The sequence below is a fragment of the Sapajus apella genome, unplaced genomic scaffold, assembly GCF_009761245.1.
Source record: "Sapajus apella isolate SASKATOON/1434 unplaced genomic scaffold, GSC_monkey_1.0 scaffold40, whole genome shotgun sequence".
Lineage (NCBI taxonomy): Eukaryota > Metazoa > Chordata > Mammalia > Primates > Cebidae > Sapajus > Sapajus apella.
Window position 1 is genome coordinate 20873094 of NW_022436980.1, and position 23380 is coordinate 20896473.

The following is a 23380-nucleotide window of genomic DNA, read 5'->3' on the forward strand; positions in this document are numbered from 1 at the left end:
CCCCTGCTACATTCTTCGTCTTTCCTGGTTCTTCGCCTAGTGTCTGATGCCTGTCTTTCTATGTCATATCAGACATCAGAGCAAGTTCTGCCTGTTTGGATCCTAACGCTAGATTTTGTCTGATGTCCTTGTTTACTATGTCTTCCACTTTCCCATCTAGTGACTAATTTCAATCACCATCTTAGATCTCATTTCAACAGACCTTGCAAAACAAAGAACCATGAAACCAACCCAAGAACAGAAAAAAATTGGATATTTTGTTTATCCAATCTATCGTTCTCTGGTTAGGAAGACAGATTCCAAAGCCCGATTGTCCGGGCTTAGATTTTATCTCTGGCCCTGATTGGGTATATCCTTGCGCAAGTTACTCAAACACTCTGTGCCTTGGTTTCTTTATCTATAAAACAGAGATGGTGACAATGTAGCCTACCTCATAGGACTTTTTTGAGCATTTGCTGAGATTCATTTCCTCTTCTATAAACTGAACCAATGAAAGCACAACTCATGCTTTATATGCTAGTTGCCTTATGTCTTACCCGTTCTGTGCTGCTACAACTTAATACCACAGACTGGGTAATTTATATGAACAATTCATTTTCTCACCATTCTGGAGGATGAGAAATCCAAGATTGAGGGGCTGGCATTAGATAAGGGCTTTCTTGCCTTGTCACCCCATAGTAGAAGGTGGAAGGGAAAGAGAGGCCAAGAGGCACCAACTCCACCCATGAGAGTGAAGCTTTTATGGCCTTATCACCTTTTAAAAGTCCCACCTCTTAATACTGTTACAGTGGCAATTAAATTGTTCATAGTGACATTCCTCTGGAAACTCAATGTGAATGTGGCTCAGCAAAACACATACGAGGAGTTTAGGAGAAAAATAAAGAAAAAATTATTTGAAAGGCAGAGGGTTGTAACTTAGTTGAATATGTTGAATGAATCACTTTGAAAATATTCTGTTCAACACCCAAATTAGCAAAATGCAAGATATTTCAAATAGAAAGTTCATTTTCAATTCAAATAAAAACAAAGAAAAATTAATTATGAGAACACTTCCTTGCAATGAAATCTAAATGCCATGCAAAGACCTTCCCTGAATTCATTTGAGCTTGAAATAAATTGTGTGTGTGTGTGTGCACGCGCGCATGTGTGTGTGTGTGCATGTGTGTGTATTTGTGTTTCTACGTGCATGTTTTCTATGTCCTCTTTCCCAACAAAGTGATACAAGAACGCAGTTTGAAAATTATAATGTTATCGTTCTTTTAACCCAAAGAAATTCCAGGCTTGCTAAGCTATTTTTTTGTATTGCTTTTTTTGGATCTTTCGTGTTGGAATTTATGTGCTTTAGAAGTGTTAAAGGAAAAGGAAACCCTCAACTACTCAAAGATTTGAATCTCACTGTTATCTAAAACTGTAGTTAAGAGAAAGATTAATAAAACAGTAAAAGGAATTAATTAAAACCTTCCATAAAAATGAAGCAAGCATGTAAAAATAAAAACCACTATAAAGAATAAATAATAGAACTATTCAGATTAAATGAGTAAGTCTTTCCAATATTACACTCTCAAGCACACTGATGGAAAATGTAATTCTGCAATTATTATTATTATTATTTTTAGGAATTTACTTTAACTTACATTATTAATCTTTCCTATACAGAATGCTTTACTGTATAATTAAATGTCATAGTATTCATGGATCGTATTTCATGGATCCTACAGAGTCAGCATGATTGCCAACTCACAGTGTGACTATATTTTTTCATTTTTAGCTATTTAGATGAAAGAACTACTACTTTTAGGTGACAAATCTTTTCCTCCTTTATTCAGAAAAATGTTTTATTACTTTTTAATATTTTCATATCTATAAAGAGCAAGATTTGTCTATTTCATCTTGATGTTCTCTTTCATTTTTCTAATTCAAAGTTTAGCCCCCACTTACAAGTGACAGTATGTGGTGTTTGGTTTTCTGCTCTTGGATTAGTTTGCTGAGGACAATGGCCTCCAACTGCATCCATATTGCTGCAAAGAACATGATTTCATTCTTTTTTTATGGCTGTGTAGTATACCGTGGTGTTTATGTACCATATTTTGTTTATTCAATCCATTGTCGATGGGCACTTTGATTCTGTGTCTTTGCTAGTGAATAGTACTGCAGTGAACACGCACATGTGTGTCTTTTTGACAGGATGAATTATTTTCCTTTGAGTATATACCCAGTAGTGGGATTGCTTGGTTGAATGCTAGTTCTGTTTTAAGTTCTTTGAGAAATCTCCAAACTGCTTTCCACAGGGACTGAACTACTTTACATTCCCACTAACAATTTGTAAGCATGCCCTTTTCTCCACAGCCTCACCAACATTTGTTGTTTGAAGTTTTATTAATCACCACTCTGACTGGTGTGAGATGGTATCTCATTGTGGTTTGGATTGGCATTTCTCTGATGATTAGTGATGTTGGGCAATTTTTCATGTTTGTTGGCCACATATATATCTTATCTTGAGAAATGTCTATTCATGTCCTTTGCCCATTTATTTTTAGACTTGCTTTGATTCTTTTTTCATTCCCAATTAATTTTAGAATAGGTTTTTCTAATTTTGTGAAAAATGACATTGGTATTTTTATAGGGATATTGTTGAATCTGCTAATTTTATTGAGCAATATGACCATTTTAATGGTATTGACTTCCAATCCATGAGCATGGAATATTTTTCCATTTATTTGTGTCATTTCTGATTTCTTTCAGTAGCATTTTATACTTCTCATTGTAGAGATCTTTCACCCCCTTGGTTAAATAAATTCCTAGGTATTTAACCAACCTTCCTTCCTTCCTTCCTTCCTTCCATCCTTTTTTCCTTCCTCCCTTCCTTGACAGAGTCTCACTCTTGTTGCCCAGGCTGGAGTGCAATGGGACAATCTCGGCCCACTGTAACTTCTGCTTCCCAGGTTCAAGCGATTCTTCTGCCTCAGCTTCCTGAATAGCTGGGATTACAGGTGCCCATCACCATGCCTGGCTAATTTTTGTATTTTTAGTAGAGATGGGGTTTCACCATATTGGTCAGGCTGGTTTTGACCTCTGGATCTCAGGTGATCTGCCTGCCTCGGCCTCCCAAAGTACTGGGACCATGCCCAGTTGTTATTTAATTTTCTTTGTGGCAATTGTAAATGGTATTGTGTTCTTGATTTGGTTCTCAGCTAGAATATTATTAATGTATAAACATGCTACTGATTTTTGTACATTGATTTTATATCCTAAAACTTTGTGTCTTTTATCAGTTCCAGGAACCTTTTGGCAGTGTCTTTAGGGGTTTCTATGTATTGAATCATAACATTTGCAAAAGAAGATAGTTTGACTTCTTTTTTTATTTGGATGCCTGATTGTTTTGCTAGGATTTCCTTTGTTGTTGCTGTTGCTGTTTTGTTTTGTTGTGTTTTTTTGAGTTGGAGTACTTACTGTGTCACCCAGGCTGGAGTGCAGTGGTGCAATCTCGGCTCACTGCAACCTCTGCCTCCCAGGTTTAAGCAATTCTCCTGCCTCGGCCTCCCAAGTAGCTGGGATTGCAAGCATGTACTACCATGCCTGGCTAATTTTTATATTTTTTAGTAGAAATAGGGTCTTGCCATGTTCGCCAGGCTGATGTTGAACTCCTGACCTCAGGTGATCTGCCCACCTTTGCCTCTCAAAGTGCTGAGATTACAAGTGTGAGCCACTGCACCCTGCCATGGCTAGGACTTCTATGATTATGTTGAATAGAAGTGGTGAGAGTGGACATCCTTCTGTTGGGAGGATTCCAGCTTTTGCCCATTCAGCATGATGTTGGCTGTGGGTTTGTTATAATGGCTCTTATTATTTTGAGGTATGTTCCTTTGATGCCTACTCTGTTGAGAGTTTTTATCATGAGGGATATTGGATTTTATTGAAGGCTTTTTCTGCACCTACTCTGATGATCATATGGTTTTTGGTTTTGATCCTTCCATGTGGTGAATCACATCCATTGATTTGCATATGTTAAATCAACCTTGCATCCCAGAAATAAAGCCTTCTTCATTAAGAATTAACTTTTTGATGTGCTGCTGAATTTTATTTCCTAGCATTTTGATAAAGATGTTTGTGCCCATGTTCCTCAAGAATATTGGCCTGAAGTTTTCTTTTTTCATTGTGTCTCTTCCAGATTTTGATATCAGGCTGATGCTGGCTTCATGGAATGTGTTAGGGACAAGCCCCTCCTCAATTTTCAGTAGGATTGGTATTAGTTGTTATTTTTCTATCTGGTAGAATTCGGCTGTGAAACCATCATACAGAAGGTACATAGAGTACCTTGCCAGAAATCAATCTAATCTCCTACACATTATCTCACTTTCTCCCTTTTCTTCAAATCTCAGATATTCTTTCCTTTCCACTGTTCTCAGTTGATGACCTTTCTTGTTATCCAGTGAGTCTTCGAATGTTCATGAGAAATGCATATTTAAAAAACTATGCATAGATTTCAAAATTTTGTACCAAAATAAACTTGTAACGGAATCTAGTATAAGTCACTAAGAAGGATAAGAAATCTGTTTAAAAAGACTCCTGTTAATGTAACATGAATCCTGCTAAAATTGAAGCAAGAACAACAAATTTATGCTGAAGTTTAAAAGAATGATAAAATAATTGATGCTTTATGAAAAGTTTATGGAGACAAAACCCCAAAGAGATCTGCAGTTTAAAAATGGATATCTTGTTTTAAGAAAGAATGAGACAATGTTGAAGATGAAGCTTATGGTGGCAAACCAACCACATCAATTTGTGAGGAAAAAGTTAATCTCATTTGCACCCAAATTGAAGGGAATTGATGATTAACAGCAGAAACAATTAACAACACCATAGACATCTCAACTGGCCCAGTTTACACAATTCTGATGGAAAAATTAAAGTTGAGCAAACTTTGTACTCAACTAGTGTCAAAATCATTGCACCCAGATCAGCTGCAGACAAGAGCAAAGCTTTCGATGGAAATTGTAAGCCGGTGAGATTAAGATCATTAAATTCTTTGAAGAATTGTTAACAGGAGATTGAAAATGCCTTCACTAATATGATCTGGAATACAAAGTACAATCAAAGCAATGGCTACTAAGCAGTGGCATTGGTCCAGTCAAAGCAAAAATGGACCAGTCAAGAACCAAGGTCATGGAAACAATTCTTTTGGGATGCTTAAGACATTTTGCTTGTTGACTTTCTGGAATGCCAAGGAATGGTAACATTATTAGAGAGTGTTTTGAGAATGTTGGTCAAAGCTTTAGAAGAAAAACGCCTGGGAAAGCTTCACCAGAGAGTCCTTCTACTTTATGAGAGTGCTCCTGCTCATTCCTCTCATCAAACAAAACAGTTTTGGAGTTTCAATGGGACATCATTACCGTCCTAATTTGTCTCCTTCTAACTTCATTTTGTTTCCTAGTCTTAAAAAATCTGTAAAGGGCACCCATTTTTTTTTGTGTGTGTGTGAATAGTGGAAAAAAGTGTCCATTGACATGGTTAAATTCCCAAGACTCTCAGTTCTTTAGTGATAGACCAATGGCCGATTTCGTTGCTTACAAAAGCATCTTGAACTTGATGGGGCTTATGGTAAGAAATACACCCTGTTTTTTGTCTTTCAATTCCATGTCATTGGGCTTTTTGAATTTGCCTATCACTGGAGAAAAAGAAGCAAAGAGAAAAGGACTTTCTCTCTTTTCTACCACCAAATTATATCTGGACCAGTATATTGCATCTTTAGTCCCTTTCAGATGCACTGTGACTCTCTTTTCTACAGTTAAATCCTCCACTTGAGCACTGTATGTTGTTTTCTGTCGTCTAACCAAGGTTTTTCTCTTGCCCGTTTCTTTCCAACATGAATTCCTTCAGTTCTACTGGATTTTCCTATCTGCATATAAACATGCTGTAGTGGCTTTCATTCTAAAAAAAAAAAAAAAAAGCCCATGAAACCCTCCTTTGATCTCCTTGTTATTTTCCAGCTGTTTCTCAGTTTCTTTATATGAGGCAAAATGCCTGCAAAGATTGCCTATTGCTGTTGCCTCCACACCCCACCTTTTTTTTTCATTTCCTCTTGAACTCACTTAGTGAGGTTTGTCTTCATCATGCCATGAAAACTGCGTATCAGTGATCTGTGTGTCCCCAAATTCTGTGGTCCATTCTCAATCTTCAACTTAACTTTCCGGGAGCAACCAGAAGTGTTTATCACTCCTTTTCAGAATGTGCTTTCATTACTTGGCTTCTAGGATACCACAATTTTTGGTGTTCCTTTTTTTCAGGCTTCTTCATCTGTATTATTTTGTGTTAATCAAAATCCTTTGTTGATCCTTTCATTACTGACCTGTAAATGTCAGAATGACAAGGGTTTCTTGGATGCTACCAATTTCCCATCGAAACTTATTCTTTGGGTCATCTTATTGTGTTCAATAATTTTAAACACTATTCATTAATGTCTCCAATCTTAATCTCTCCTCTGATCTCCAGACATTTTAATTCAACTTCTTACTCAATATTTCCAATTTAAAGAACAGTATATAGTGCAAATGTAACATGATCAAGACAGAATTCTTAATTTCTCCCACTGACCTGAGAAGTCGATGCTATTCACCTGGTGAGCTTAGACAACAAATCTAGGAGTCAACTTTAAGTTCTTTCTTATAAAATATTAACATTTAATCTTGAGCCTGTTTTTGTCACTTCTACTTTCAAAACATACTTCCATCCAAAAATTTCTTATTGTTTTTTACTGCCAATATCCTCATCCAAGCCACTATCAATTTATCCTTAGCTCCACCTGTCAGGTGTCCATTTATTCAGCAAAGACTTACCAGGTGCCTACAGTGTGCTAGGCACTATTCTTGGTGCCAATTTTTCAACAGCGAGTAAGTTAGATAAAAGCCCCTCTCTCAAGGAACTTAAGTTCTGCTTTCAGGGAGATGCTTCCTCATTGGCCTCTTGGATCTCCTATTATTCTTTCCCCCATTCTCCTCATAAGAGCCAGAATAATCTTTTAAAAAGCTGAATAAGGTCATTGTTTCCCTGCTGAAAGCCCTCTAGTGGCCTCTCTGCCCTCCTCACTCCTCCCACCTTCATTTATCCCAAAACAGCCAAACAAAAACACACTAAGCTCATCCCAGCTTCCTGGACTTGGTACGTATTGTTCTCTCAGTGAGAGAGTTCTGCTCATATTGTTTGTGTGGCTTGCACCCTTACTTCATTCAGACTCTGCTTAAATATCACTTGGAGACAGTTCCTTTGATCAACCCCCACTGCTCTCCCTGTTTTAAGACACAAAATCTTGTTCTATCACCCACGCTGGAGTACATTGGGGCTATCATAGTTCATTGCATCCTCAAATTCCAAGTTCAAGTGATGCTCCCAGCTCAGCTTCCTGAGTAGCTGAGACTACATGTGCCTGACACTCCGCCTGCCTAAGTTTTTATTTGTAGAGATGGGGTCTTGCTATGTTGCTCAGGCAGGTCTCAAACTTCTGGCCTCAAGCAATTCTACCACTTCAGTCTCCCAAAGTGCTTGGATTACAGGCATGAGCCACCATGCCCAGCCTGATTAATCTCTTTTATATAGCATCCCCTCATCATTCTCTATCCCTTGACCTTCACTTATTCTCTTTGTCGCATTTACCCCCCTGACAGAATATTATCTATTTGTTGATCTTAATTCTGTTCATCTCGAGGTAAGAACTATTGCCTGTCTTATTCCTTGTTCTTTTTCCAGAACTCAGACTATAGCTTGCCATATGGTGGACGATGAATTGATGAATGAAAAAAATCATTAATGTTATAATGGGGAAAAAGCTTACCAAACTTGGAATCAAGACGACTGGGTTCTAATCGTGGTTCCACCACTGACTAGTTATGAATCATTTGGCAAGTCATTTTGACTTTCTTGGATCTCACTTTCTGTACAATGAGAAGTTTGGACTGTGACCTTTAAGACTCCAATTCCACCATTCTCAAATTCTCTGTGTGTGGTGTTTTCACATTAGAGACCATCTCTATGACTCAACTCTAGGCCCAAACAGGACTTCTGGCATTTTTTCTAGAGCTCCTGGGAAATAGGCACAGGACTTTTCTTTTCTCTATATCCTGTCAAGGTTGAAATCCCCTCCAGGAGAGAAGTCATAATATTTGCACCTGCACAAACATTTCGGTGGAGAATCTCCCTAAGTTGCCTACTGAAAGGAAGAAGCCAGAGTTGTGAATTCCATGTGGAAAGAGAGTCAATTGTGCTTTGATCAGAAAGATTATTACATTCGCTTCAGAGTGCAATGCATATTTGCTCAGGCCTGCAATCACTTACTCTGTGTTAGGCAGAAAACTTAGTGGGGAAAAAATAGCATGTGTGTACAACTCCATCTGTGTGAGTGCCTGCCAGACACATCTATGAATCACTTGTCTCCTGATAGACAGCATGCCTTCTTAGTTTGCAACCATATTTCCTACAGATGTTGCCTTTCAATTAACCATTGTATCATTTGGTTTTGAATGTTTTCTGTGATTTGAGACTATAATGTGGGCAAATCTTACCTACCGTAAAAGCTGGTAATACTTGCCCAATATTGAAGGGAGGAGACATTTCGAGCAAGCCAGGAAGCTGGAACACCGGATCAGGAATATACACTTCTCCACAAGTTTAGAGTTTGGTATTTCTCAAGTCGTCTCAGGTCATACAAAGTCCCAGCTTGGGTTCTGGAAACATTGAACTGAAAACTTTGCCTGAAAGGAGTTTCTTGCTAATTCCTAGGTACATCTTGCTTTTATGAGAAAATGGCTATTATTATGAGGTTTATTTAGAGCAATGAAGCTGTTACTTACTGTGTCAAATTCATATGTATGGTGGCCTTTACTGCCTGGTAACCTGCATTCTGTTATACATCAAATCCATGTATAGACATATTATCTGGATCTCAGATGTTACTGAGAATTGTTGTAAGGTAAGTAGTTTTTTGGAGGGGAATATTTAGGACTTAGCACACTGTACTTAATAGACATATATTTATTGTCTTCATTTTTAAGTTACTCTGCCACTCTGTCATTCAACCTCCATTGATTCTTTGTAAACTTCAATTAGATTTGCCTTCTCTTTCTTTTCCTTTAGCGATAAAATTAAATGAAAACTTCTAAAGCAAACTGTATTCCTTTATAAATACTATGTCTAAATGTGCCAATGGTGTGTCCAATTTTAGATACATGAGCTTAAATTTAAATGCAAATTTTAATTTCCTTTATAAAGGAGATGATGAAAATCTATTGTGAAAAGGTTATGAGAAAAAAGCTTATCTTGCAATTGCAGCCAAGATTCAAGCCATTATTTAAGACGTGAAGCATTTGGCAACAAAAAGATTGTTGTCATTAAAAAGGAAGCCCGACGCATTACTCTTGGGCTGAGAAAAAATAATTTAGCTGTCATTCTTATTTAAGGAGTAACACAGGAAGATGGAGACATTAAAACGAGCAGCTTTACCTTAAAAAGTATAATATATTTTTTCCCCTTCTAAGATGCAGAGGTAGTTAATAAACATTTGACTATTGATTTAAACATATTAGAGAGAGATTCACTTGTCAGTATATATCATCTAGCTAAATTCGTGTTTTCTTAATGTATACGACTGAGAGGAAGCCAGTAGAACTTTACCACATTGGTTGTGAGGAGATAAGTTATTCTTTTCTCATTATACCATCAGCAGACTGAGGTCTGTAACTTAATACTTACTTAATGCAACAAGATTACTAAATTGGTAGCAATTCTTATAAAATATTCACTTTTAAAAAGAAGATCAGAATGAGGCCACTAAAACCATCTTGGCTTGGTTTACTTAAGCCTGGGCACAGAGAAAAAAGGGCACTGGAGATTTGCATAGGTAAGCATTCAAAAGGCACTGTTGTTTTTAAGGGCTACAGAAATGTTCCATGTGATTATCTTCAACTCCTCCCAAATAGTTCCTCCAAATGCCCCATCCCTCAGGGGTTATTGTGAATCACTGTTCAAAATAGTTTGGCTGTCTCTTCTTTCAGTTGCTTCCAATGTGGTGTTTTCTCTCTTCTTGATATGACAGGAAAATCAATGGACATATCCCAAAGATGTTTTCAAATGGATTTCTTAATCTAACATACTGCATCATAAATATACCTTTCCTTTGTCTATCATCATTGCCTTAACCTTGCATTGCACTTCTTTTTCCATTTCTGGGGGCGAGGAAAGAGATGGTACATTAAACTTAGGCCATTAAGGAGAGATTAGTGAAGGGCTATTTTTGAGGGTGTGAGCAGAGTTAGTGGAAACCACCCAGGGATGGTGGAATACATTAATCTCATGGGTCTCTCATTCCCTTATCTCCTACTGGTGTTTCCCTTTGACCACACCCAGTTGAAAGCTCAGAGAGCTCCTTGATGCAGGTCAACCTTTGGAGCCCAGAGCAGGGTGGAAACGACTGATGTATGCATACAGATGGACAAACAGAGATTATTCAAGTGCATGGATTACTTCTGGAAAGCGATCAGTTTCTTCCTTTCCCAGCACTCAGTGGGCTGTTTTCTTATTCTGTCAGTTCGTGTCCTTAGCTATCCAAAACAAATGCTTGCATCATTTTTAAAGCGAATTGGGAACTGACATTCAAAGGGAAGGGAAAATAAGAATTCTACTGTATTTTTGCTTCTCATTCATAGTCTTAACCAACTTCAGCAGAACATAGGAAAAGTGAATCTGCTCAACTATATAGTCTTCCCTTGTGATCCCAAGTGCGGTATAAGCTCATTATAGTAAAAAATTTATTTTTCGTTACTATGATTCTGTTTAACTTAGAGCATTCCTTCATTTTCTCTATTTTTATTCCTTCTCCAATCATTTTTTTCAATCTGTACTTTCTTGTCTCACATGCTTTTAAATGGATACCCTACTTTTTTTTCCCCTGATGCTGATGAAACCACTATTGTAATTAGCTAAGACACCATCAGTATGTTGCCTTCACTCTCCTTCCAGAATAGGTAGTTATAAACTAGCTTCTTCAGAGTGAGAATTCTTGACCAATGAAGGAAAATGTTTTAAAGATAGTATATATTAACCTATTCTTTTGCAAAAGCTCTACCCTGTAGTAGGTTACGGAAACCTCCTTCATCTCATGGGGGATGTAACTTTTACTTAAGTTTGTAAATGTCTCCTACTCCCCATGCCGTCTCTCCATCTGACTAATTAATAGCATTTCTTCAGGTTTCATCTAAATGCCATCTTGTTTTGTTTTTCAGGGAAGCCTCCTGTAAGTCCCAAGACAAGCATAAATATTCTGTTATAAAACTACACTATAATTCATCTCTTATATCTGTCTTGGTCTCATTATAAGCTTCAGAGAAGCACAAACAGTAAGTGTCCTGTTTACTTCCACATCCCCTGACACTAATCATGTAGTACACACTCATTAAAGACTTACTGAGTGGAAATTGCATCTGACCTAGTTAAAGACCAATCAAGCTGCAATCAGGCTGGTTTGGAAGCTCAGGAGCTTTATCAGTCATGGTAGGCTACACCACATTATCAGGCTTTTTAACAAGGACTTTTTTTTTAAACAAAAATGCATTGTTTGGCCAGTAGCAGAATTAAAAATAGAATTTCGCATTTAGCTGCAAATATAGTGGAATTGCAATTTTATTGCAGTTTACAAAACTCCAAAATATTTGGCAAATATTGTTGCCTATTGCATTTTTGTAAGTATTTATTTTGGGAAGAGGCTGAAATTTTGCCTTTCTTTTCATGGTCCCATTCTTGTCTTATTTCTGTCTAAAAGAAACTGATATGAAAAGAACTGGAAACTTTAGGATTCTCTTTGTTCTTTTTAAACTCGGTTATTAAAACAATGTGGAGGGAACACTGAAATTGGTCTCATAAGTTCCAGATTCCAGTCCCCAATCAATCATGTTTTCTCATCTATAAAACAGAGACATTAATAATGCCAATTACTTAGAATTGCTGTGAAGATTAAATGAGATGATCCACATAAGACATTTAGTGCGGGGCCTAGCAAACAGTAAGTGCCCATTAAATGACGATGATGATAATGGTGATGGATGCTAAATTACTTAGTATATTTGAATACTTCCTGTTTAATCTATATCACAGAATTGGGAAGTCATGTAAAAATGAGAAAAAAATATGTGAAAACACTTGGAGAACTACCTAATTCTAATGTACAACATTAATAACCATAACGATGGGAGTGGTAAGTAACGGTAAGCATAAATGTTGCATGTGGATTTAACTCCTAATTCAGGCAAGGAGCACTCAGTTCTGTTCTGAACACACTGTGTTCTCTTTCTCTTTCTGTTTCCTTGTTTGGGAAATCAAGCGTTTTGATTGGGAATGTAGTTTAAATGAGCCAGTAAAACACTCATCAAATGGTTTATTTTCCTAACATTAGTGTATCAATTTCAAAACCTGAAAAGTTCATTTCATATTTCACAGGCTCTTTTATGTATCGTGTTATAAATGCCAAGAGTTGTTGACTTAACTTTACATTTGTGAAAAGTAACCCTTAGTTGGCAAACAAATACTCCTGAACTGAAGGAGATAAGCTTCCTATAAACTTGCAAGTCACTGCTTTTTGTTTTGTTTCATTTTCAAAAAACAAAAGACTTTTGGGTGCTTTAATTCTTATCACAAACAGCACAATTTTCCAGATTCCCAGCTATGCTGGGGTCCCTAACAGAAGTTTGTTGCATTTTCTGCCAGCATTCTCCTTTGGAGGTGCTTTTGCAATGAATCTTTGCACAGGGACCATGCTAATCTTCTCTGTATCGTTCCAATTTTTTAGTATATGTGCTGCCGAAGTGAGCACTGCAGTGAATCTTTAAGCTTGCTAAGGTTCAAATCACAGCTAATTCTTCCTGTTCAATGCCACCGAAGAAAGAGATATTTTAGATAATTTAAATATGTGGGAAAATTCTGTGGGTAATCTCAGAACTTCAACTTTCTAGGCCATCATATTTGACTTAATAAAATTCTCTTTCTCTCCTCTTTGGTTAGCAATATTAAGGAAAAATGAATATTTGGTAAGAAACAGAAGGAAAGGAGGTAAAAATAGAGTATGGAGTACTTACAATGGATAACTAGCCTTTGAAGCATTTTTTTTTGAGACAGAGTTTTGCTCTTGTTACCCAGGCTGGAGTGCAATGGCCGATCTCAGCTCACCGCAACCTCCGCCTCCCGGGTTCAGGTAATTCTCCTGCCTAGGCCTCCTGAGTAGCTGGGATTACAGGCACGTGCCACCACGCCCAGCTAATTGTTTGTATTTTTAGTAGAGAAGGGGTTTCACCATCTTGACCAGGTTGGTCTCGATCTCTTGACCTCATGATCCGCCCGCCTCAGCCTCCCAAAGTGCTGGGATTGCAGGCGTGAGCCACCGCACCCGGCCTGAAGCATGTTTATCTCATGTTATTCAGCAGATGCCTTCTGAAACGTTTTCTGTTCATCAAAGTCATAAAATGTTAGCCCTAGAAGGTGCCTTGAAGACCTTGATGTGTTAACTTCCTTTGCCAAGGAAGAAACACTTACTTCAGCAACTGGTGGGTATCCCTTATATACGAGTGTTATGCTCACTGTGCTTTTCTGCATCTCTCTTGTTAGGTCTTGGTTATCACATAAACACTTGCCAGCAATCAGTGTAATCAGTGTTGGCAAAACACAGATGTTAATGCCTTTTAATCAGCTAGGCTTTTAGAAAACTTGGGCTGAAAGCCCGGAATAATCCTACTTAGCTCTACAGATGAATGGTGCAGCAAATTTTAAGAATTTTCATTCTAATTAATGCTGGTGATGGAAATGGCAGCTGTGTTCACAGTGACAGAAGAAACTACGTAGTCATGTGTTGTGTGGGCATGTGGGTGTGTGTGTCCTGACCTCACCACATGTTTCACATTCCCGACTTTCTTCTTACATTTCCTTCTAGCTTCTGTATTATTTAGCAGTAAGCCTGGGGCAAGACACTGCCTCTGCTACCAAATGTCAGTGGAGCAAATAAACCCTTAATATTTCTTTGGTGCATGAAGAAGTGGGACATCTATGCAGTTTGTCCTTCCCAGATATCCTCGTGTAGACCGAGTTGACCAATTTCCTTTCATAACTTGGGCCCTTTTGGCCATGGGCCTATCTCTGTTCCTTTTATTTCCTTTCCCTGCTTCCTGATAAGAAGCGTAAGATGTGATGCCCTGAGTCAGAGGGCGAGGATATTTCTACTGCCAGCACATGTGGGGCAAAATCTGCTAGCACATCTGTGGGTTCCACATCCATGGATTCAACAAAATGCAGATTGAAAATATTTGGAAAAATAATTGCATCTGTACCAAATATGTACAAACTGCTTTTCTCGTCATGATTCCCTGAGTAGTATAGTATAATAGCTACTCACATACCATTTATCTTGTATTAGGTATTATAACTAATCTAGAGATGATTTAAAGTATATAAGATAATATACATAGGTTATATGCAAATACCGTGTCATTTTATGTCAGGACTTGAGCATCCTCGAATTTTGGCATCTGTGGGAGGTACTGAAACCAATCCCCCACTGATTCCAAGAGAGGACTGAAAACTTCGAACCTAGTAGTTGACACCTTAGAACCTGGGGATTTAATAATTTTAAAAACCCATTTAGTCACTTAAACTTGTGACTTTGGAAGAAATTTTTGACGAGTAATCAAGGTGAATAATAACCTTTACTTGATTATTAGAAAAGAGCTGCATTTCAAGAACTATGTTCACCTGAAAAATTATCCATAATTAGAACACCTTGAATTTAAAATCTTACTCTGAAGTATGTGTCCGTGATTACCCTAAAAACCTTTCTATGGACAATTACATGTCCTTGATGAGACGAGTACTGTAGGGACACCATTGTTTAGTTTCACCCTAATATTTCTGCTGTGGCTTTTCCTCTACACCTCCACAGCCTCTCTGCATGTCAAGAACTCTACTCTTTGGGAGGGGCTTAAAGTACCCTAAGCTATTGAACGCACTGAGGGATCTATGTAATGTCTCTGGCTGGAGGGCAGCATACTCTACACATGAGTGAGCTTCATTTTGCTGGCATTTCCACCGTGGCTTGCCAGCAGCTGTTGATGCATGGTGTTTTCTTTTTCTTTCTTTTTTTTCCTTTGAATTTTAAAATTAAATTAAATTAAATTAAAATTTTTTTAAAGATGGGTTTTCACCATGTTGGTCAGGCTGGTCTTGAACTCCCGACCTCAGGTGATCCGCCCGCCTTGGCCTCCAAAGTGCTTGGATTACAGGCGTGAGCCACCACGCCCGGCCAAGCATGGTGTTTTCTGAGACAGAAGAGCAACTAATGTGATCCTTTAGCATAAGCAGATGAGGAACTCACACGAGGGACCTTGAGGTGGCAGAGGAGGTAGGGGATGGGCTGCCAAAAGTGATTTTGCTTTGACTTCCAAGAGGATCCCTGTGTTGGACAGACAGACTGTTTCCTAATACATCAGCTTCTTCTAGTCATAGTCCCTCCCTGACATCAGGGTTCCCCTCCATCCAAGGTTAACTGCTATTCTTTGAGAAATACTCTTATTGTATGAGATTATGAACTTTCCCCATTTTTAACGTTAAAATGCCTTTTGTTCACAAAATGAGGGTGATGATGGATGGCATTTCTAGTTTTCGATGGGCCAACTTGGCAAAATTGACACTTGGCATTTTTCTGACAATTCTCTACATTTTATAAAAAATTTACTGGTTGTTGAATTCCCAAAGTTGGGAAACCAGGGTGTTTGAGTCTTCAGGAACAGAGGTGGTCAGGAAAGCTTGGAGGGGAAAAGGAAGATCTTGCAGACACTAAAATAAGGCAGACAAGGACATTGAGTGCCAGAGGAAGGGAGGAGCAAGCAGGTACTAGACAGGAAATGGATTAAGTCAGAGGAAGTGAGATTAAGCAGCAAGGAACGGGCCTTGCAAAATTGATAGAAAAGAATGTGAAAAAGAAGTGGCCTCACAGGCAGGCTGCCGCACAGGTGCCTGCTGAGAAGACAGCAGGGCTGTTCCCTGCTGCATGTGGTAGTCTTGGAACTGGAATAAATGCCAGGTAAGTCAGACTTTGAAACACCCCACTGCTACTTTGTCATAATGAAGGAGTAGAGGTTGCCAGGGGCTTCTGATTCATAGAAAAGGAATTCAGATTTAATATCTTCCTTCAACTTAGAGCACACGTGGAGGGGCTAGTCATGGGATTCTCTGTGTTAGCAGAGTGAAGGAAATGTGATAACAGTGTCCCAGGCTGCCAGGACAAAGGGAGACAGGCACTTCTCCAAAATCTCCCCAAAATAACAGGAAATAGGAGGATCAGCATCTTCACCCAAAACAGATAATTGTTAATGTTTTTAACACTTAAACATCCAAATATAATGGATGATAAAACAGATAATACATTGCTGTTTCAATTCATATTTTCCTGACAATACAGATTCAACAGCTTTTCTGATGTTCTGAATCATTTGTACTTCTTTTGAAATTGTCTATTTGAAACTATTTAGAGAAATGCCAGATACAGGTGATGGGGAGGAAGGCAGCAAACCACATTGCCATATATGTACCTGTGCAACAATCCTGCATGTTCTTCACCCCAAAACCTAAAACGCAATAAAATATATATTTAAAAAAAAGAATTTTTTAAAAATTTTATTCAAATACTTATTGAGCATCTCTTACATGCCAGGCATTCATCCAAGCACAGGAGATACAGCTATGAACAAAACAAAGGCTGTGCCTACATGGAGCCTACTTTCTTTTTATTTTTTATTATTATTATTTTTTTTATTGCATTTTAGGTTTTGGGGTACATGTGAAGAACATGCAAGATTGTTGCATAGGTACATACGTGGCAGTGTGATTTGCTGCCTTCCTCCCCATCACCTATATCTGGCATTTCTCCCCATGCTATCTCTCCCCAACTCCCCACCGCCCTGTCCCTCCTCTGGTTCCCCCCGACAGACCCCGGTGTGTGATGCTCCCCTCCCTGTGTCCATGTGTTCTCATGGTTCAACACCCGCCTATTCTGAAGGGATAGAATACGGTGTGGTTTTGTTTTTGTTTTTTAGAGACAGGGTTTCACTCTGCTGCCTAGGCTGGAGTGTAGTGGCAAGATCATAACACATTGCAGCCTTAAACTCTTGAGTTTTTAAAATTTTTACCTACCTATTTACATATGAGATTAAGGTCTTGACCTTGGACTCAGAGTGCGTGGGTTCAACTCTTGGCTTTGTTACTTACGTGTGACCTACCTCTTAGAGCTTCAATCACATAATCAGTAATGAGAAAATTCTATGTGAAGACTTAGCACAAGATTTGGCACCTTACATGAATGGTTGTGATTGTATTTTATAAAAAAAATTTCAGATCACTAATAATAAAGACCAGCTCCACTCGTCCCCCCTAGTCAGTATAAATATACTTCTTCAACCTCAAACTTAGGTTGGGGTGCGCACTGGTGTTTCTATTCTGAGTTGTGCTGTTAACTGCAATTCCTGAGATACAAGATAAATCCTATAGATATAGATATGGGTGAGATATTGTTGCCCCTCATCTACTCACCTTGCTATGTATTACTTACCTCTTATAAATAGTTTGGAAATTTGAAAGTACGCTCCCATGTCAAAAGGTTTGGAAATTTTTGCTATGTGGGATCTTGACTGAGGCAAAGTACAGAATCAACCAGATACAATAATTATTGAGTTGTAAGTTATGATAGCGATAACTGAAGTGGGTGATGCTTTGAGTATATGAAAAAGAGAATAAAGTTCCAGTTTTCTGCTAGAATATTTTGGAGAACTATTTGTCATTATTGTCAATACTTACAATATGAAACTGATAATATAATTAAAAGTATCCTTATAGAAGGGGTATGACTAAGGTCATTTCAGAAAAATTTATAATTTCTCTAAAGAATTCTATTAAGAATATAGGCTACTAAATAATTTTGAGAGAAAATATGGAATGTTTCTTTTTTTCCTCTTATTACTAAATTATAATGTGTAAAGCTGTAAAACGTTACATAAAGGACTTATAAATGTCACCCCAGTCTCTCTTACTGATAATTTTTATTTTATGAAACTGGAATTTCTATTAAAGTGCAGTAGGTAGAATTAGGAATTTACAGTAATAATCTTGATAGCTCTGTGCTTCAGAGACTTTTTCCCACTGATCTCTATAAACTACCTGGAACTTTTTGAGAGGAAGCAGATGTTATGTCCTCTTGGTGGATATCAAATGCGTGTGGTTATGAAAGGGCTTGTTGAGTGAAAGCAGGAAGAAACCAGGCTGGCATCATGATCTAAGTCCCTCAGTTCCCAAAAGTGGACCCTTGGGGCTCAAACAAAGCCAAGGGTTGAGGTGATTAGGTTGATGGTTACTTCAACTGCCCTGCTTCTTGCATCTCTAAATGGTGCATCTATCAATTCTAGGAAAACGAACAATTATGAAACAGTGGATTTACTTCTAACTTGGGTGCTTTCCTCATTATAATTATCTATTCATCTCCAGGTTTTAGAGAATGAGAGAGATAAAGTAAATGGGACATAATTCTTTATTTTAGAAAATTTATTTTCTAAATGAGAATGTCAATGGGATGATAGCATGTGAACATGGACATGCCGGGATCAGGCCATCACTGAGAACCACCAAGCATCTGCTGGTAGCCTGTGGGGCAAAACTTCAGCTGAATGGACAGAAATATCAGCAGAAACAAAGTTTTTGTTGGTGGACTAACACCATCAGGATTGACCTTTCTGGCTTGGGGGCTGATGGTTTTATTGGGATCACAGGATTGGGTGCACCAAAGAAATCATCTTGAGTCTTTGCAGATTACTTGTTACACTGGAGGTCTGTCTTTCTGACTCTTGTATGTGCTGCTCTATCACGGAATTTTTATGCTCTGTGAAAAATTAGATGTGATGTTTTTTAAAGAGGATGAGGAGAAGGGATTGAGAGGGAGATTTCTTTCCAGACAATGGCAAATATATTGAATTTTGCTACTCAGAAAAAAATAACTCTTAGATAAGTTTCTTAGAGATCTCTATTATATAATAGCACAAAATATACATGGCCATGATGAGTTTGATCTGGGCTGTCATGAGTGAATGATACAATTGCAAAGAAACTAAACTCCCACACACTCAACAAAGTCCAGGAAATGGTGCTGATAACCACTGTACACAGACTCAAGGGCATTTGGTGCCAGGTTCCCAGGGAGCTGCATTGTGTCTTCAAGTTAAAGCTAGTCACAGAACTATCACCAGAGGCTGGTATACCATGATACTGAGCAAGATGTCCTGAGAGGGGCACAAGGCAGCATTGCAGCTGGATGACGTGGGACAATGAAACACATCTGGACTACAAATGGAACACCTGGGTCTTAGTCTCAGCTTTGTTTTTCAGTGGCTGTGAAATCATGGATAAATCATTGTACTTTTACTGTCTCCATTTATTTGTTTGTGAAATCAGAAGATAGGAATAGATTATTGTATTAGTCAGGGTTCTCTAGAAGAACAGGGATAGAACTAATAGGATATATATATCCTATTAATCCTTAATAGACTACTGTGGGACCTTGTGTTCTTGTGAGTTAATAATAAACTCCCATATATATATATAATATATATATACACACAATATATATAAACTATTGATTCTGGGATTGTCTATTTTATATATATATATATATATATATATATATGTATATGCACATATATGTGTGTGTGTATATATGTGTGTATGTGTATATATATATATAGGGGGTTTACTAAATATTAACTCACACAAACACAAGGTCCTGCAGTAGGCTATCTGCAAGCTAAGGAGCAAGGAGAGCTAATTCGAGTACTAAAACTGAAGAACTTGGACTCAGATGTTCAGGGCAGGAAGCATCCGGCACCAGAGAAAGATACAGGCTGGGAGGCTAGGCCAGTCTAGTCTTTTCATGTTTTCATGTTTTTCTGCCTGCTTTATATTCTGGCAGCTGATTAGATGGTGCCCACCCAGGTTGAAGGTGGGTCTGCCTTTCCCAGTCCGCTGACTCAAATGCTTATCTCCTTTGACAACACCCTCACAGACACACCCAGAATCAATATTTTGCATCCTTCAATCCAATCAAGTTGACACTCAGTATTAACCATCACAATTATTTTCAAGGTTCTTTTTTAGCTCTAAAATGTTAATGATTTGCCAGGTTAACAGGCAATCAACCATCACCCTCTTTCTTTCCTTTGCTTTTCATTTTTAAAGTGAAGTGTTTAAATGCATAATGTTTTTCTATTATTTCAGTGAATGGAGAAACACAATTGACATTTAAATTAAGGACTATTGCAAATATGGTATCCATCTTTCTTGAGGCTATAATTCTGTAGGAATAAATAATATTCTTTGATAGCTGGGATATGAACAAAATTCCACACAAATAGGACAAAACAATGTTTACCCTAGTTTCCAGAAAGTTGGCTTTCATTAAATGCATAATTTTCTGGTGTTTTTGATCTCAAACTCCACCCTACTGCAAAAATGCAATTTGAGCCAAATACCATATCCAGGGATGAAGTAAATTTAATCTCTTTTTGTTATGGATGAAATACAACTGATTTTTTTTTTTTTTTTTTTTTTTTTTTACTATTTTGGTACAGTTTTCAACAGGAATCATTATCCTATTTAATAGACTATATTTTTCAAAACTATGTTGGCAGTAAAGATAGTATCATAAAAATTATATCAACCAAAGTCAATCTTTCTAGCAAATAGTTGGCAGCTCTAAATTATAATGAGAACCTCTGATTTATTTTGATCCCCCAATTTATTAAAAATGCTTTAAAGAGATATTATCTATATTTTATTCAACCATTTTCCATTAAACATACAGTCTGTCAGATTAATTTTAGTTAGATTTAAGCAGAGATTCTTTCTTCCTTTAAACATGTACATTTACAGGATAGTCTGCACTCATTTAGATGTTTCGTCAAGTATAACGTTTATTTTCTATGAACTCACGATTATGGAAAACCCTCTCCGTAAAAAAAAAAAAAGGCATATGTTCAGGATCCAGTGACAGTAAACATATATGGCATGTTGTGATACATACAATGACAGAATTCACGCCTTTACTAAATAGTGACTGAATGTCTGCTGTAGTCAAGCACTGTATTATACACTTGGAGGTACAGCAGTGAGCCTAAGGGACACAATTCCTAACTCACATAGCTTATTATCAACAGGGGAACCATCGCTCCAACGGCACATTAACTTCTTCCTTCTCACACAAGCGTAGGAAACACAGCGAGCACTGTTGCTGCCTGATGTGGCACAGCAATCCTGAGTTGAGGAGCCAGAAGGAACTCAAAGATGCCTTTTGTACCTTTTGTGGAGTCCTGTGCACCGACCATGGACCCCAGAAAGAGATACTGGGTATTCCCAGATTCTTGTGGGAGGAATTACTGGTATTTTAAGAGAAATTTCTGCCTCCAAACTAGATTTTTATTTTTCTGTTTGACTTTTTATGTTTTGGTAAGCATAAAAGGCAATATGACCTGACAGCTAAGAATCTGATTTCTGGAACCAGGCTACATGGGTTCAAGTCCCAGCTCTGCCATTTTCTAGCTCTGAGACCTTAGACGTGTGACATACCCCATTTCCCTCACCTGTGAGATAATGATGATACTGTTACCTACCCAGCTGATTTATTGTGGCTTATTGTGAGTACTACATGAATTAATAAATGTAAAATACTTAGAGTAGTGCTTGGCATACAGGAGGCTCTCAGAAGATATTATTACACATAATACAAATCTCACCCAAAATATATATGTTTGGAAATCATTTTCTGTGTATTTTTGTTATAATACATTATTTTGAAGGTCTTTTTTTTTCCTTTTCATTTTGAGAGGAACCTTCGTTAATGATAAAAAAAAATACGACCCAATTTTGATAAATATTAAGATGCAGGCTATGTTGTAGGGGCTTCACTCCCTGAAGCCCCTCCATGACTTAGTTCTGGTCCCCTCACTTTCATCCTGTGGGCTTTAGGTTCCCTATACAACAAAAACACAGAACAGATATTATGAGGCTGAGCTGATGACCGCCCATGGCACCAAGCTCTTCGACTGATGGGTTCAAAAGCTTTTCCTCAGCAATTCAAGAGTGCCAAGAATGAGTGGGCCAAGAAGGAGAGTTATGGCTCTTTGCAAACCCAGAAGGAGCGGTTTGCAGTCTGCACTTGACATGTCTGAGGCTTTAGAAGACCATTTTGTGGTACAGCTGAATCCCCAGTGTGCTATGTTCCCAGGGAAGAAGACCAATAACAACAGTTCACACAACCCATACCATTTACCAAATGGGCTTGCTCGCAAGTGGGGCTCTGGGAGGAATCTCACAATTTCCTGCCACTTTGTCTCTGAAGGGTAAGCAGGGAGATTTGTTCCCATTTCAGCTGCTTTTGCTTCTTGAGACTGTGTGGAGAGCATGGCTGTGTGTTTGATTTTCATTTTTGCTTCCATTCTGATGCTTTTTTTTTTTTTTAGCTTTGCCTTTTATGCTGCCTGATAACTCTTGAACTCGAGATGAAATTTAAGCCAAATTTCTAATTTCACCTGTTTGGGGTTTTGGCTTGGAAGAATTCTCGTATCTATCTTTGAGTCTCAAAGAAGACAGAAAGTGGAGGGAACATGATGACAATATGAGGCAGGACATCCCAGACGGCTGCAGTGTACAGAAACACCGCAGACTCGCATGAGAGTCACACCAGAGTCTCCAAAGAGCCATTTGTTATCTGATTTAACTAACATTAATTTTTTTTTCACGTAAATGTGCTTTCATGTAACTAGAATAAACAGAACTTAATAATTCCCTGGGGACCAGACTCCTGTTTCTGGCAGGATTTTGTAATCAAGTCTTTGAAACACATTCTGTCTGACAAACACTGATGTTCTAAAGACCTAACTCGCCACATTTTTGAAGTGCAAAACAGGGCAGTTTCATCCTTCAAAATGCAGAAATTCATATTCAATAGTCCTTGACCTTAACCAGTTGATCTTTGACGTTAGTTTTAATATTGCTGTGTCCCACTCACCATTTGAATGAATCCTTGTGGCTTGTCTGCTTACCCAGAGGGGAACAGCTTGGAGACTGAGGGACTCAAGCTAATAACTGTCTTAGTCAAGGGAGTGCAATATCATGATTTAGCTGTACTCACCTCTTGGGTACCTAATATTCTCTTCCTGAAGAGAAATGATTAGGCTGAAGTAAGAAATGATAGAGCTGTCACATCTAAGAAATCAGGACTATTTAAAAACCTTAAAATAAGTCCTGAGGAAATAGAGATGCATAT

At 38.0% G+C, this 23380-nt stretch overlaps 1 pseudogene; it reads right to left on the reverse strand.

Moving 5' to 3' along the window:
• Window positions 1–12774: 12774 nt before the first annotated feature.
• Window positions 12775–12850, reverse strand: LOC116565624 (annotated as a pseudogene).
• Window positions 12851–23380: the final 10530 nt, after the last annotated feature.